At 47.8% G+C, this 14,450-nt stretch overlaps 1 protein-coding gene across 1 annotated transcript in view; it reads left to right on the top strand.

Annotated features, from left to right (window-relative positions):
* The first annotated feature begins 6,435 nt into the window (after positions 1-6,435).
* NOX5 (NADPH oxidase 5) overlaps positions 6,436-14,450 on the top strand; it is a 420,178-nt gene continuing 412,163 nt past the window's right edge. Inside the window, exon 1 of the mRNA XM_069624234.1 lies at positions 6,436-6,540. The gene's annotated coding sequence lies outside the window, so the exon portion shown is untranslated. The remainder of the gene's footprint in view (positions 6,541-14,450) is intronic.

Here is a 14,450-nt window from a genome sequence, read left to right as displayed (position 1 = left end):
CCTCAGAAAAGATCAAGCGCTACTTCTGGTGGCCGTCTTGGAAAAAAGATATCAGAGACTTTATAATGTCCTGTGGAGTATGCGCCCAAAACAAGAGTCAAAAGGAAAGACCAGCAGGCCTCTTACGCCCTATTGACATCCCACCTCGCCCTTGGCATACGCTTTCTATGGACTTCATCACCGATCTACCTCCATGCTCCGGATACAATACGATTCTAGTAATCGTGGACTTATTCTCCAAGATGGCGCATTTCATTCCGCTCAAAGGCTTGCCAACAGCAGCAACTCTGGCCCGAGAATTTCTCGAAAACATCGTCCGACTGCACGGTTTTCCTTCGGTTCTAATTTCGGATCGAGGTAGTCAATTTATTTCTCATTTTTGGCGAAGTTGCTGTCGGTCGGCTCAAATTGATGTGAGACTATCGACCAGTCACCACCCTCAGACCGACGGACAAACCGAGAGGACCAATCAAACTCTGGAACAGTATTTACGCTGCATGCTGCAACAAACTGAAAAAACTTGGAAAGACATCCTTTGGATAGCCGAATATGCCTACAATAACTCTGTCCATTCGGGAACTGGGAAAACCCCGTTTTTTCTTTTGTACGGCAGTCACCCTCGAACCTCGGAGTTGGATCCCCTCCAAGATCTTGAAACACCAGCAGTAGACTACCTGCATTCTACAATCACCCAAGCCTATAAGGAAGCTGTTTCTCACCTTCAAAGGGCTAAAGAACAATACAAGAAAGGAGCAGATCAACATCGGAAGGAAGCCCCTCAATATCAAGTAGGGGATCAAGTCTGGTTATCCACCAAATATCTACCTCTAAAAGGGCCACGCACATTCAACCCAAGATACCTTGGTCCCTATTCCATCACTACCATAGTAAACCCAGTAGCGGTCAAGTTGGACTTGCCCCCGCACATGAAGATACATCCGGTCTTCCACGTCTCTCTATTAAAACCCGTGCAACCTCAAACCCGACTAACTAAATCTCCAAAACCTATCCTAGTTGATGGAGAACTCGAGTTTGAAGTCAAAAGCATTCTGGACTCCAAGATCTCCAAATCTAAACTATTTTACCTAATTGACTGGAAAGGCTACGGCCCCCAAGAGAGATCCTGGGGACCTGCTGAATATGTCCACGCTCCTCGCCTAATCAAAAGATTTCACCGAACATTTCCTGACAAGCCAAAGCCCCTGGAGAAGCCCGGTTTGGGAGGGGCCTTGAGGGGGGGTACTGTCATGATCTCTGCTTCCAAAAGGTCAGGGTTTTCCCAACTCCCTTGGAAGCAGATCCATAACCCAGGTTCCGAGTGCCAACCAGTCCCAATTGGGACCTTTTGGACCCAGTCCTGGCGCCAGTAGCACCAGGCTCATAAATATGCCCAGTCCCAGCGCTGGAAGCGCCGGGCTCATAATGCTTGGGTGGACTTACCTGCAGCAGACCATGCTGCTTACTTGCCTTCCAGTTGAGCCTCTGATCCTCTTCTGTTTGGAACTACTTTTCCTGTTGGGTGGGGCAGGAGCCCCTCCCTAGATTCAGAACACTGGAACTCTTCTGGAAAGCAGGAACTCTTTTCTTACCTAGGCGTGGCTGTGGAAGGAGACACCTAAGCACTACAGGAGGCTATTTAAACCACACCCGATGGATGAATCTTGCTTTGCGTTATTCTGCATCCTCTGCAGCAGAACGCTCATCGTGTCTTCTGCATCTGATCCTGGGCCTAAGGAAAAAGGCTTACCATCCTGAATCCAGTCTTCAGCAACACCTATAAAGACAAGAAAGAACAGGTTAGCATTACGGTCTTCGGTGACAGCTCTTCACTTACCTGGTCCATCGGCTGTCACCAACGCCTCGCGCTGCATTCCGGCATCTGAAAGACAAAGGCTTACCTACTCTTCGTGCGCTCCGGAGGTCTTCACACTGCATTCCGGCATCTGAAAGACAAAAGCTTACCAACTCTTCGCACGCTCCGGAGGCCTTCGGCGCTGCATCCCGCATCTGAAAGACAAAACAAGGTGCGTTTAAAGACATTGGGGAACTTTAATACTCACGTGCCATTACTCCTTTCCACATCTAACCCAGTGGGTATTCCGGCACCCTGCAGCCGCTCCGAACTTGTACCTGCAAAATAAAAAGACAGTTAGAGCGCATCGTGAAGCAGGCAACAAGCGCTTACTTACGTGCTTCCAGGCGCTTCTATTCATCACACGGGCTCCATCTTCAACTCACTTCAGCCCGTCATCCGCCATCGCTGGAACCCTGCAAAACAAGAAACATCATTACTAAAGACTTTAAAGACATTAGAATTACTCGAAACTTACCGTTCGTGCAGTAAACGACGGACAGCAGTCCTCTGAAGTCAAGAGGCCTGCTCCCCTTATCCAGTGAAGAAACTGGTTACAGCACCCTGCCCCGAGGCAGATGGAGAGCACGGCGTTCACTTACCTAAGGTGTGAGCGTTAACCTTTGGGGTTCTACAGGAGAAGAGAAAGGGAAGAAGAGAGAGACATTCAATAACCCAGTTCCTTAATCCCATATTTTCTATCTGCAGACATCTTACCCTTCGAGTCAGACATACAGTGCACAGAGGTCCAGCCCAAAGAGCCAGGCGTGTGTTACACATCACCTTTGAAGATACGGTATACGCCCAGTCAAGACCGGCGCCTCTGCGGGAATCAGGTGAGCGTTACACTTACCTCTTGCGAGATCAAGGATATAAGGAATGACTACTAATATTATTTACTGAATTCAGTACATAATGAGTGTCTGGATGACAAATTTACTTTGTTTTTGTAAAGTACTAACTACCACCGTTTGACAGCTACATGGCACTAAAAGGAAGGAGTGTGGATGGGGGAGAAGATGGAGGAGTAAGTGGAAAGAAACCAACGCTATCGAATCCAATCAGTCTTGTAGTCTTGTCTGACATTTGGTGGTCAGTAAATTGCTGATTGGTGCCCCAGTGAAGGGTTCCCAAAGGAAGAAGAGGAGTTCGGGACCATGGGCTGCCAGGAACAGGCGAGTTTTCAAAGCTCTGAATACCAGGCAGTCAGGTTGGAGGTGTACATGCTGTAGTAGAGTTCCAGAGGGTGCATCCTTGGTTTTGGACAGATCAACCTATATAGTGTGCTAGCCTTGGTGGGAAGTAGTCCAGTGAGTTCAAAGTTGCCAACGTAAAGCATCTAGCCAGGTGGTTGGGGTACAAACATTAGACAAGTAGTATGAAGCCTGACTGAACTTATGGGTCAGGCATGTTGTCTTGAAGTCGATGGACTGTTTTGTGGTTAGGCAGTGGTGGTAGGACTTCATGGTTCTGGTTATGTGATAATTCTTTTTCATTCTGAAGATCACTTAGATGTCACCGTTCTCGATCTTTTGCGATTCTTTTAGACTTTTGGTAGCAGAAGTCGATCTGGAACATGACTAACCCCTAACACAAGCACGGCTCTTTTTGGAACCGTAATATAGGTAGAATGCCTTTTAAGTCTCTTGAATGATAATAGGCTAATTTGTTGATGGTGTTTTGTTGTGAAGTGAATAAGTACTCGGTTGAAAACGACAACTACTTTTATGATTTAAACTGTATAAAACATATAGGAGGTCCTACATAGACCAGTCATGAGAAAGGTAGTTTGTTCGGGTCATCTAAATCCATCAGTAGGATCTCGCTTTTGGAGGTGTTTAGACAAAGATGACAAGCCTGGCAGACATTGAGTGATTAATATGGAGAAGTCCGTTGATAGTAATGGGACCACTAGGGCGTTGTTGAAGTTTAAGATGCAGCTGCATGTGGTAAGCTTACATATACAAGCCAACGCTCTTCCTGCTTACGGCGTGATCAAGTTGGCCCATGTAGATGTAGCTTATATATACAAGCCAACGCTCTTCCTGCTTACAGCGTGATCAAGTTGGCCTATGTAGATGTTAGAAAGGATTGGTGATAGTTCTGAATCATGGGGTATGCCGCTGTTAAATGACTTTGAGGACTGGACACAATTTGACATTGTGTGGGTTTTGTGAGAATGAAGGTTAACCAATTTATAACCTACACCCTCCACGCCCATGTTTAGCTAGAACAGGCAGTTCTGTGTCTTTTGATCGACCCTGACTGCTCATTCTGGTCGGCATCTGTTTTTTTTCTATGAGCAGTTCCATATTGGTCAACATATACAAGTACTCCCCCCACATCCAATCCCTCCACCTCCCCTACCACTTATTCTTCCAACCTTCCTGGTTCTCTTCTTTTTCAGGATAGAGGGGGCTGTACCCCTCTTTCCCTATGCTCCTTTACTCAACCTAGACTCCTCCACTCACTACTCCTGTGTTCCACAAGCCCCTGACCCCTCTTGTATCAGATGTACCAGTGCTAGAGACTTGCGTAGCATCAAAGGAACGACTGGAACCAAGTCTCTCACTTAGCGCCTTATCTTGTGTGACGCATTCACCGAAGAGATAGGGGCAATCGCTGTGGTGGGCCATTCTAGGGGTACAGCTTTGGGCAACCACAGCACTGACAGGGTAGATCTAACAGTAAAAACCCAGAGGGAAAAGGCACGAAGAAAAAAACCCTCTGTAGCTTCAGGAATGGTAATGTAGAAGCTGAAGAGGTCACAGAGTCCAGACCAAGAAGTACAGAATTAACCAGGAGGCCAAGGGAAACACGGAACGAGGTCGAAGGAGGAAGAAGGAGGTCAAGCATGGTACTGGGAACATAGAATTTGCAGGAGAGGAATATTGGAGCGGAGTGTCCACAAGGATTACCTTCGTTGTGACACATCGAGCTGCAACTGCGAACTGCCTTTAATTTACATTCATCCCCGTATGCAGCACAGCACCATCTTGAGAAAGACTAGATCTGAATGTGTTCAGTGGTCTAGGACGTAGTGGAATACTACCTCATGGACCAGGATCCCCAGAGGCAATCCTGACACCCCAATATTCCCAATCCTCCTCAACTCCCCCAATCCCCTCTTCCCTACTATATCCCCTTCCCCACCCTCTTGCCTCATTTCTCGACAAGGTGGTCCCTCCGAACCCATGTTTGCTTCTACCTACTCACCCTGGCTTCCCCATATGCCCTGCGACCCCTCCTACCTCCGTCACCAACTCCCCATACATGCATTCCCCCACCCCCTCCCACCACCACCACCTTACATTTTGGGTCCCTGTTTGTCACTAAATCGATCGATAAGGTGGACTATTCGACCATACTACAGAGTATCACCCCAACCTGTCGACTAGTTATTGATGACCAGGTATTCCCAACTGTAAGTTGTGAGTCGGACAAGAGACCTAGGGCCAAACAAGAGTAGGATAATATCATCCACCATGTTAAATGCATCAGAAAAATCTAGAAGGATCTAGATCATGGAACCAAACTAACTGTAACCAAACCATGTATACCAAGCCTCTGTCCATGCGCCACAAACCTGTAACCCTCAAGCAAGATCTCTTACATATCCCTATAGCGGCTCGATGCCTGCAGGCTGTAGTATGCTCTATAAATACAAAAATAAATAAATAAATAATAGAGGTTTTGATCTGTATCCTGTAGAAGCTCTCTAATTCACACATAACCATGACCTGCTGGCACACAGACTTGTGCTGCTGGAATTGGATCACAGTAAAAACAAAGAGGTAATGGCTGGAAGGTTTGGAATGAATCTTAACCTCTGGCATTGCTCTGGGCAACCTTCCAGACCATCCTACTTCCCCTGCCAAGCCATTACAGACCATATGCAAATCAAGCTTGGTCCCACCCCAAAAGGGACAGTCCAGCCCGAACTGCTACTTCACATCCCTTCTGCAGGAGACCACAAACATCCCCAAACATGTTTCGGCCTTGTTGGGCCTCATCAGTGAGGAGTAGCTTGGGTCTGTAGGACTTAGATCACAACCTCTCTCTGGGTGGGCACTATCTCTCGTCCTTTATAGGAAATGCATTTTATCTGGCATTGATTGCCACCCTGGACGTCTATATTAATGAAGCAATAATCGATTGAACACTACTGGGTAAATTGCATTTCAATCGTATGCTTGAATTTTGTATTTTGAGGTATATTTCTGATTGTTTCCCTCTATGAAAGTGCATGTTACTTGCCGTGTGTATGTATGCATGTCGTGCAAAATGTTGCTTGCAATGTTACTATGTAACAAATGCGGTTGCCATTCTTGGAAATCACCTGACCCCTCTTCTCCACCCCCCTGGCCCCTCCAGCCCCCCAAAAGCCGACCATGAGGCCCTCTTCAAGTGCTTTCGTTATTGATTGTGCTCACGCCACCGCTCCGTACTTTTCTCTGTGTGGTTGCCACAACCAGATGCTCCATTATGTTCCTTTCTATCGTCATAGCTACAAAGGCGGCACCTGGGAACTACTTCCACGTCGCTGGAACCCTTTCCGCTCACATCCTCCGCAGAGTGGTAGTTCCAGCCAGCGCCCAGAGGGATAAGGCGAGCCCACTAGGAGCGCCATCAAAAAAGAAGACGGAGGAAGGCCCCGGCGTGTAAAGAATTCAGTGACGTCTTTTCGCGTGAGTTGACTCGCTTGCCTTGCCTTGTGGAAGTGTACAAGATTGCCAATAAATCAAACGTCAATAGTGGGCGCGGTAGTGCATGTGCGTCACTAGTCAGGCTGGAGCCCGACACGCGGTTTACGGCCTTCATTTTTCAAGTCCTATTCTCTATTGTAGTCGAACACGTTTTACCACGGAATTTGGCATAGCTCTCAACTCACACGCTTTTGGCGGGTGTTACCCGCCTTGTAAACAGCTGACTCACCCGCCAAGCCTCCAGCACGCCCATTCATTTCAATGGGCCTCTCACCCGCCAAAAACAAAATCGGGTGTTTTCACCCCCCTTCTTTATGAAATCGAGGAAGGTCATTATGCGAGTCTCGAATGGGCCATTTATTTGATGCTGCCGACTTCTCTTTTCACACTGTCTCAACCGACCAATTGTTCATGTTTTGCCACCTTATTCAGATAAACAATATGACCCTCGACTCCGACTCTCATGTTGCTCCCATTTGGCTTTAAAAACGTACCCGCTTCAGAGGGGACTGATCCTCCTTGCAGTAACAATGTATGTGCTTCTGTGTTGACCACTCAGCCATCTTTGATCCTTCTTTTTCACTCGCTCCTCTCACATTATGTGTGGGTAGCACCTCCCACCCCACCCTACGTTTTTCTTTGCATTCTGGTAGTGATATTTCTACACATGTAATGAGGAAGGCAAAACTACAAGTATGAGAATGCAAACAAAAAAAAATATGCCTCTGTGAGCTACTTACACACAGTGGTGACAGGGGAGTTTTTGAAGTGGTGGGGCATGAATTTTGTCCTAAAATTGATGCGGGTGAGTGATCGAGATGAAACCCGAATTCCCCCATGTGTGTTGGACGGCCCAGCCCAAAAAAACATTTTTTTTTAATTGGGTCAGAATGGTGCATTTTACATGGCAACGTTTTAGGCAACATAGATGAAAACCGTATTGACTGTCAGATATGCAGGGTTCAACATGAAATGCTGCAATGCTTCAGATGCCTGTGCCCAGGAACATGGCGCTGCTGCTGCTTATCACCCCTCTGTTCAGTGGAGAATTGTGCACCTGACAAGAAATGCTGGATTCACGGTAGAAAAATATATATGTGTGCCACATCACTGATGCAGTGTGCCAATACCACCCTGGGGAAAATGGCAGTCATAAATCATATACCATTAGAAATCACACCAGTTTAGAATGGCATCCTTTTGTCTCTCTGGCACCCTTTGACACACTTTTAAATATCTATTTTGTGTATTTTACCTGATCTTTCATAGTTGTGTTAGGTTTACTTTAAACCAAATCACAAACTAATTTAAAAAAGTAGCTATTTTGGTTTAAGAAGAGCGGGCCTCCTTAGAACGTGTCCTGTCCACACAGGCCTTCCACCGTTTAAGATGTTCATACAGATCTTGCAACACCTGTGAGTCCCAGTCCAGAAATGGACTCTCTCAGTCTTGAAGCATGAAACAAATGACCTCTGCTCCGACGCAGGCGCGCTTGCGTGTTCGCCCAGTATGAAGGGGAAACTGCAAAGTGAACAGACACACTCCAGAGTCTCTGTGCACACCTCTTCCCATTCCACAAAAGTGTGGGCTTCGCAGGCGGCAGCGCGCAAGTGCCGAGGCAACACACAACACCTTTAGTTGAATTTTAGCCACATTTGTTTAGACATAAAAAAAACACTCTACTCAACAAAAGCAACCGCGAACACTAAGAAACACATCACATTTCGTGACAGCACAAAATCATCTTTGCATAGCAAAATGACATGGGAATTCCGACAGAGCGCATGGCGGTGAGGTCCCTAACCCCTCTTAGCCTCCCCGCCATGCCCTTTTTGGGGGCAATACCAGAAGGCCCCTTACTTTGCACCTGCAACAACTACATGCTGATTCCTCCCCATCATCCCCCGGGAACCTTCACCGGTCAAAAGTCCTTGCAGTGATAGGCAGATAGCCCTTGCCACTGTACCCTTCCAGCTCCGGGGTCCCTGAGAGCAACTCACTGTCCATACAGAGACCCCCCCTCCCCGATAAGAATGGTGGGTGGAATGGAAATGCCATCCTCCCGTTGCTTGAGGCGGAGGTGAGGAGTAGGGACTGGTGGCGCAAATTCCACAGGGAGAGGGAGACGATGCTCACCCCTCTCTGGATGCCTCCTTCTAATGGCGGACTTCCTGCCTCTGGTCGCCCTCCCTGTCCAGCAAAGCCTGAAAAAGGCGACTGGCTCACCCCCTACTCGCTAATAGCCAGAATGCAGACTTGATATTGGATTTTGCCAACAAAAGCTGAGGAGTCCTTTGGAAAAGACAGGTTGTGGATCATCCTAAATTTGCCTACCTCCTTCTTTGGTACAATACCCAATGGCGAACAAACAAAGGGGGTAAGAGGGTGCTCAAAGGGACCCCCAATCATTCCCAACTTTCTTTTCTTCTCCACCTTTCCTAAAGTACCTCTGGTTGCTTCATGGCCAACAACTGTTTTTTGGAATTGCCGGGATGGTCAGACCATGCACCGGTATCTGAAAGCCAAAAGAAAACCCATTTACCAAAAGCCTAGCGTCTTTTACCTTAGGATACTCATTTGCCCATACCCTCAACATGTCAGTTCGCATCGATGTGGGCAGAGCCATGCTAGTGTGTGATGCCAACTAACAGCTATTTATGTTGCCTCTCTTTTGACTTTTTGAGGCAGGCCGACTCTGGGTGTCCAGACATACCGCAAAGGTGCAGGAGTGCTTGAACTTGCAAACTGGTCTAGTACATGGCTTCCTGTTAAAGGCCCTCCATGTCCCCTTCTTATCACTGGCTTGGAGGCTGGTCCGAAAGGACTAGCAATACCTCGGTACCCACATATTTGCCTGCCTATTGTTCTTCCGCCGCACTATTGTACAACTGACCCATTGCCCTGGAGCCCTAATCCAACTGTATGCTACCTGCCTTGGAGCTCCTAAATCTCCTAAATCTCTTGTCGTAGTTCAACCATGCCCCGTAGACACATTCCCTGTACATAGATAAAATCAGGTGCATGTAGAAAAATAAATTTGAATGCCATTCTGGGTATTTTTCAACCTTTGCTGCAGAGAAAATTGTGAAACCAGTAACCCAATTCAATATTGACTTTTTCACCCTTGGTTTCTTCTACTTCCCTTCCACCTTATTCTCCTTACCTTCTTCGACCACTGTACAGTCTAACACATCCACAAATGTGTTTTTCAAAATCCTTTCTTTTACTTCAGGTTACATGACATGTTAGCTGGTCGTCCTGGGGCAAGGGGACGGGTGTTTGCCTTCACGTCCACCACTGCTGAGCCTGGTGGCGGTATGCCCGTTTGAATCCGCGCCTCCTGCGGCTCTCCTGCAGTCCCTGACATGATGGGGACATTCCCTGTTGATACTTGCATGGGCCACATATTTGTCCCTACCAGCCCAGTGGCCGCACTGTTATTCCACTAACCCATCGATCCAGCCCCATTCCCTCCTTGTGTCTGCACTATGTCCCGTGACACCTCTCCTTGGTACCCCGGCCCACTCCAGGGAGATGCACCAGTGACCTGAGTCACATCATTCTGTGCCCCTGTGTGTGGGGCCACTGCTCCATGGGCTTCCCCCAGCTGCCGAATCCCAGGCACACCTGTCTGTGGTAAACTCGCAGCAGACTGGTTCGCCAGAGCAGAGAGGGGAATCACACCCTGTGTAGGCTGGCCCACCCCAAACTGTGACCGTGCAATTGCAGACCCTGAAGAGCCCTCCCGCCCATCCTGTTGGCCCTGTTGTGGAACTCCGGTGGCAAGGTGTGATTAAAGCAGCATCTCCCTCGGACCTCACTGTAAAGAATGAAGGTTTTTTTTTCTGTACTCCTGCCCTCTATATGGCAGAGAAGAAGCACAGAGCACCCCAGCCTAGATTCTCTATAAGGTATCTCTGGATGAGCAATCAAGGCTTAAGCTCTCAGGAGGTGATGTGGGCTGGTACTTAAGTACAGTGTAGTTCCCAAGCCCCCACAAAGGAATGTCCACACACTATGTTAGTGATAACACAGTTCTTTATATAAATAAGGCTCAAGTTATATACACACACAATAAAACACTTTGTGCTCAGGAAATATTATAGTTATAAACGTACAATGTCTATGTGGTACCACAATTACTCTTTGACTCCATTGAAATGCACCATCTGCTGACAGTTTCAAATGGCATCGAAATCAATAGCAAAAGGTATCAACAATAGACTTGGGAGGAAAACAAGGTGGTTAAACAATTGTCAGAATACTGGGAACCTCCCACTAGGCACAGTTCTGTGTGCAGATCCCCCCACCTGGGCAACCTGTAAATAAGATATATTGACAAGCCCAGTCCATATATTGCTTACCAGAGTTTTGTTCCAGTCTACAAATGTTCTACTACCCCAGTGTACCTGGTTTAGCAGAGTTCGACGACGGGTCATCGGCGGATCCTTCTTGAGTGAACTCCCTTTAAGGCACGAGCCACGGATTATCGAGATCCCTCGAAGAAAAGGGTGAACAATGTTGTTGAGGCAGCAGCTTCGGTCCTCGCGGTGCTCATCGACGATCGGTCGTGGACGTCTTGTGAAGATGAGGCATGCAGTGCACCTCGACGACGATAGTTTGTTGCCGCAAAGAGTCAATGAAGAACATAGGCCCAGCAAGGGCATCGAGTCATCAGCGTTTGGAGTTGGCGATCAGGACTCGACCACAGCTGGCTTTCGGATCTTCGTCAGCGTCTTTGAGGACTTCAGGTGGCAGGAAACCCACGTGCGGATTCTCCTCGGTTCGTCAGCGACCTTGACTTTCTCCGGCGGGACAAAAACGATCGACAATGATGAGTAAGGGAGTACTTGATTTTAAATTGTCTTAGGCAATGAAGCGTCGCGGCTCTGGTCAACAAGGTTACAGCAGTCCTCTGAACCTTGGTCGATGGTGACTGGCGTTGATGGCCTCGACGTCCTGGTGCTTCATTTCAGATTCCTCGGCGGTCCTCATCTCCGGTCAGTAGCCTTTCGAGGACTGTCTTCCAGGGAGCCTTGGTGAAGGTTAGCTGGTGCACGATGTTCCCTCATAGCTCCGGAAGAGGTCTCCTAGCCAGGTCCTCTCTTGGATCAATTCTTGGAGACATGACAGCTTTGGGATTGTGTCGAAGGAAAGCAGCAGCAAAGCCTTCTTCTTCCAGCTGGGCTTCAAGGTAAGCATCAAGTTTCGACTTCAGCTTCTGAACGATTTCCATCAGTGAGAGGTCCCCAGATATACTGTTCGGTCTCTCATTCACTCTGCTGGGTCACACTCAGGCAACCAATCATTCAGAAGGGCATTCAGGCAGGCAGGCAGCCAATCGGGCTCACAGTGCATTCAGGGCATTCTTCTCCATCCAGGCACTCACAACACGGAATGTTTATTGGGAAAAGCACCCAGCCATTCAGCACTCCACGCTGCATTCACACCAGTTTTGGGTTGGGCTGTCTTGAGGCCAAGGATAAGTCTTGCAGTCCTATTCCTGATTAGTTGAAGGGGACGAAGGGAGGAGTTAGGCAGATTGAGGAAGATGCTGTTGCAGTAGACCAGGCTGGAGAGGACCAGAGCTCTGGAGACATTGAGTTTCTGGGGGAAGTTGAGCAAAGGGAGAATGCCCCTGAGGAGGTTCAGCTGAATGTGGGCCTTCTTGGCAAGGTCTGTGATGTGAGAAGAGAAGGAGAGAGAGGAGTCCAAGATGACACTAAGGTTTTTTGCCTCACAGGAGGGTCAGGGGAGGGGGCCCATTGAGGGTGGCCAGAGTGTAGGAGGGAAGGAGGGAGCAGGGGTCCCAATGAGAATAATCTCAGTCTGACTGGCAATAAGGCAGAGATTGCTAACAGTGCACCATGCCTGAATAGCAGACAGTCAGAAATGAGAGAGGCAGAGGAGGAGGGAAGCTTGAAGGAGAGTTGTGTGTCGTCCGTAGAACACTGGAAGTTAGGAGAGAAGGTGGAGATCAAGTGGGCTAGAGGGGCAAAGCAGATGTTGAAAAGCAATGGCGAGAGTATAGAGCCCCCAGGGACACCACAGGCTGAGAGCGAGCTGAAGGGGAGAAAAGGGCCCAATTGAACCTAGGAAGGTTAGTCAGAAAGGAAGGAGATCAACCAGTCCAGAGCCAGGTCCATAATGCCAAAGATATCACATAGCCGATTTATAAGGGTGGCATGATTGACTGTATCAAAGGCAGAGGAAAGGTCAAGAAGGATGAGAACAGAAGGAGAGTCGGAATCGAGATTAGAGAGCAAGTCATCAGGGGTATTCAGGAGTGCAGTTGCTGTTCCTCTGGCAGCTCTGAAGCCAGACTGGTGGTCGTGCAGACAACCAACAGATTCAGTGTGTAGGATCAGCTGGGAGATGGCCAGCTTCTCCAAGAGTTTGGCCAGGAAAAGGGTAATGGAGATTAATGGAGTTAGCCAGACAGGAGGGTTCGGCAGAAGGCTTTTTAAGGAAAGGGTGCACAACGGAGTGCTTGATGAATAATGGGAAAGGATCCAGTGGCAAAGGAGTGATTGCAGAAATCAGCTAATGCTGGAGCAAGGGAGACAATGTTGTCCTTGATAGTTCAGGAGGAGCAGGGGAGCACCTGTTTGGATGAGACTTTCATAGAGCTGACTTGCCTAGAGACCTCATCGGTAATATGGGAGAGAAATAGGAGAGGAGGAGGGGAGAGGGGAGCCTGAGAGCGGGAGAGGGAGAAAGATGGATACACATGTTTAACACTAATTAAAATAAAGTCTTGGAGAAAGATGGATACACACTTCTTCACTAAGTGATGCCTTGCCGAAAAAGCATAAAAACTGATAACTACATATATGCCTTCACTACAGAAGGCAACACTTTTAAATGGAATGATGAAGAAAAGCACAAACTCACTGAAAAGCTGCCAAAATGTGCACCTACAGAAAATCAAAATGAAGAAGTTATATAGGAAATTGTAGAGGTTATCTACCGTACACAAGGTAATTCCAAAACGTTATACAATGGGCTTGCATGGGCATCCCATATCACATCACAACATGTACATTTAAACATGTCTAATCATTTGTTTGCAAATACTGTACTTCACAAATGGCTTTAAGAAATTCACAGATGCAACGGATAGTTCAAGTGTTTTTATTAACAAGCTTTCTATATTGTTGTTGTGATGTATTTTTAGCTGTCATGTAATGTGACTAATGGGTTCTTCTTGCTGGTCCTTCAGTCTCCCAGCTGCTCCCTTCTCCAAAGCCCAGGCTTCCCTAACACCCAAGATCAGCTTCAACACAATAGATTGGCAACCCCTACTGCTTACTGTATCCTCTCTACCATGTGAGGGCCTAGGGGCTGAGGCCATGTCTATCTTACTCCCTCTGGGACATCCATAATATTTCCAAATGGATTTAGTCAAGGATAAAAGGTGTCTGTATTCTATCAGACCCTCTCACCTTCACTCGCTTCCTCTCACTCATGTTTACTCTGCTCCCTCATTCGTCTCCCTGTTTCCCTACCCCCTTTCTTGTTCCTTCTCTCTCTGTAGTCATTCTCCTCTCTCTTTCTACTCCTTCTCCTCTCTCCTCCTGCTCCCACCTGTCTCCCTCCTTTACCACCTTCTCATCTCTAGCTCTCTCTCTGTGTGTATCCTCCCGCCTTCTGTCTTCTCTGTCCCTCTGGTCTTCTCACACTCTTCTCCCACCTAACTCTAATACCTTCCTCCTCCTCCTCTTCCTCCTACCACTCCCTCCTACTTCCCACCTTCCTCCCTCCACTATACAACCACCACCACTCCCCTCACTCTCTACACTTCTTCGACCCCCTTCTTTCTCTACCATTCACTCTCTCATGCAGTCTCACAATCACAGCTGCAATCTTTCCACTAGGTGATACTCTCTGTC

Source organism: Ambystoma mexicanum, chromosome 11 (genome assembly GCF_040938575.1).
Source record: "Ambystoma mexicanum isolate Mex_15411 chromosome 11, UKY_AmexF1_1, whole genome shotgun sequence".
NCBI lineage: Eukaryota > Metazoa > Chordata > Amphibia > Caudata > Ambystomatidae > Ambystoma > Ambystoma mexicanum.
This window is presented reverse-complemented; position numbering and strand designations above follow the sequence as displayed.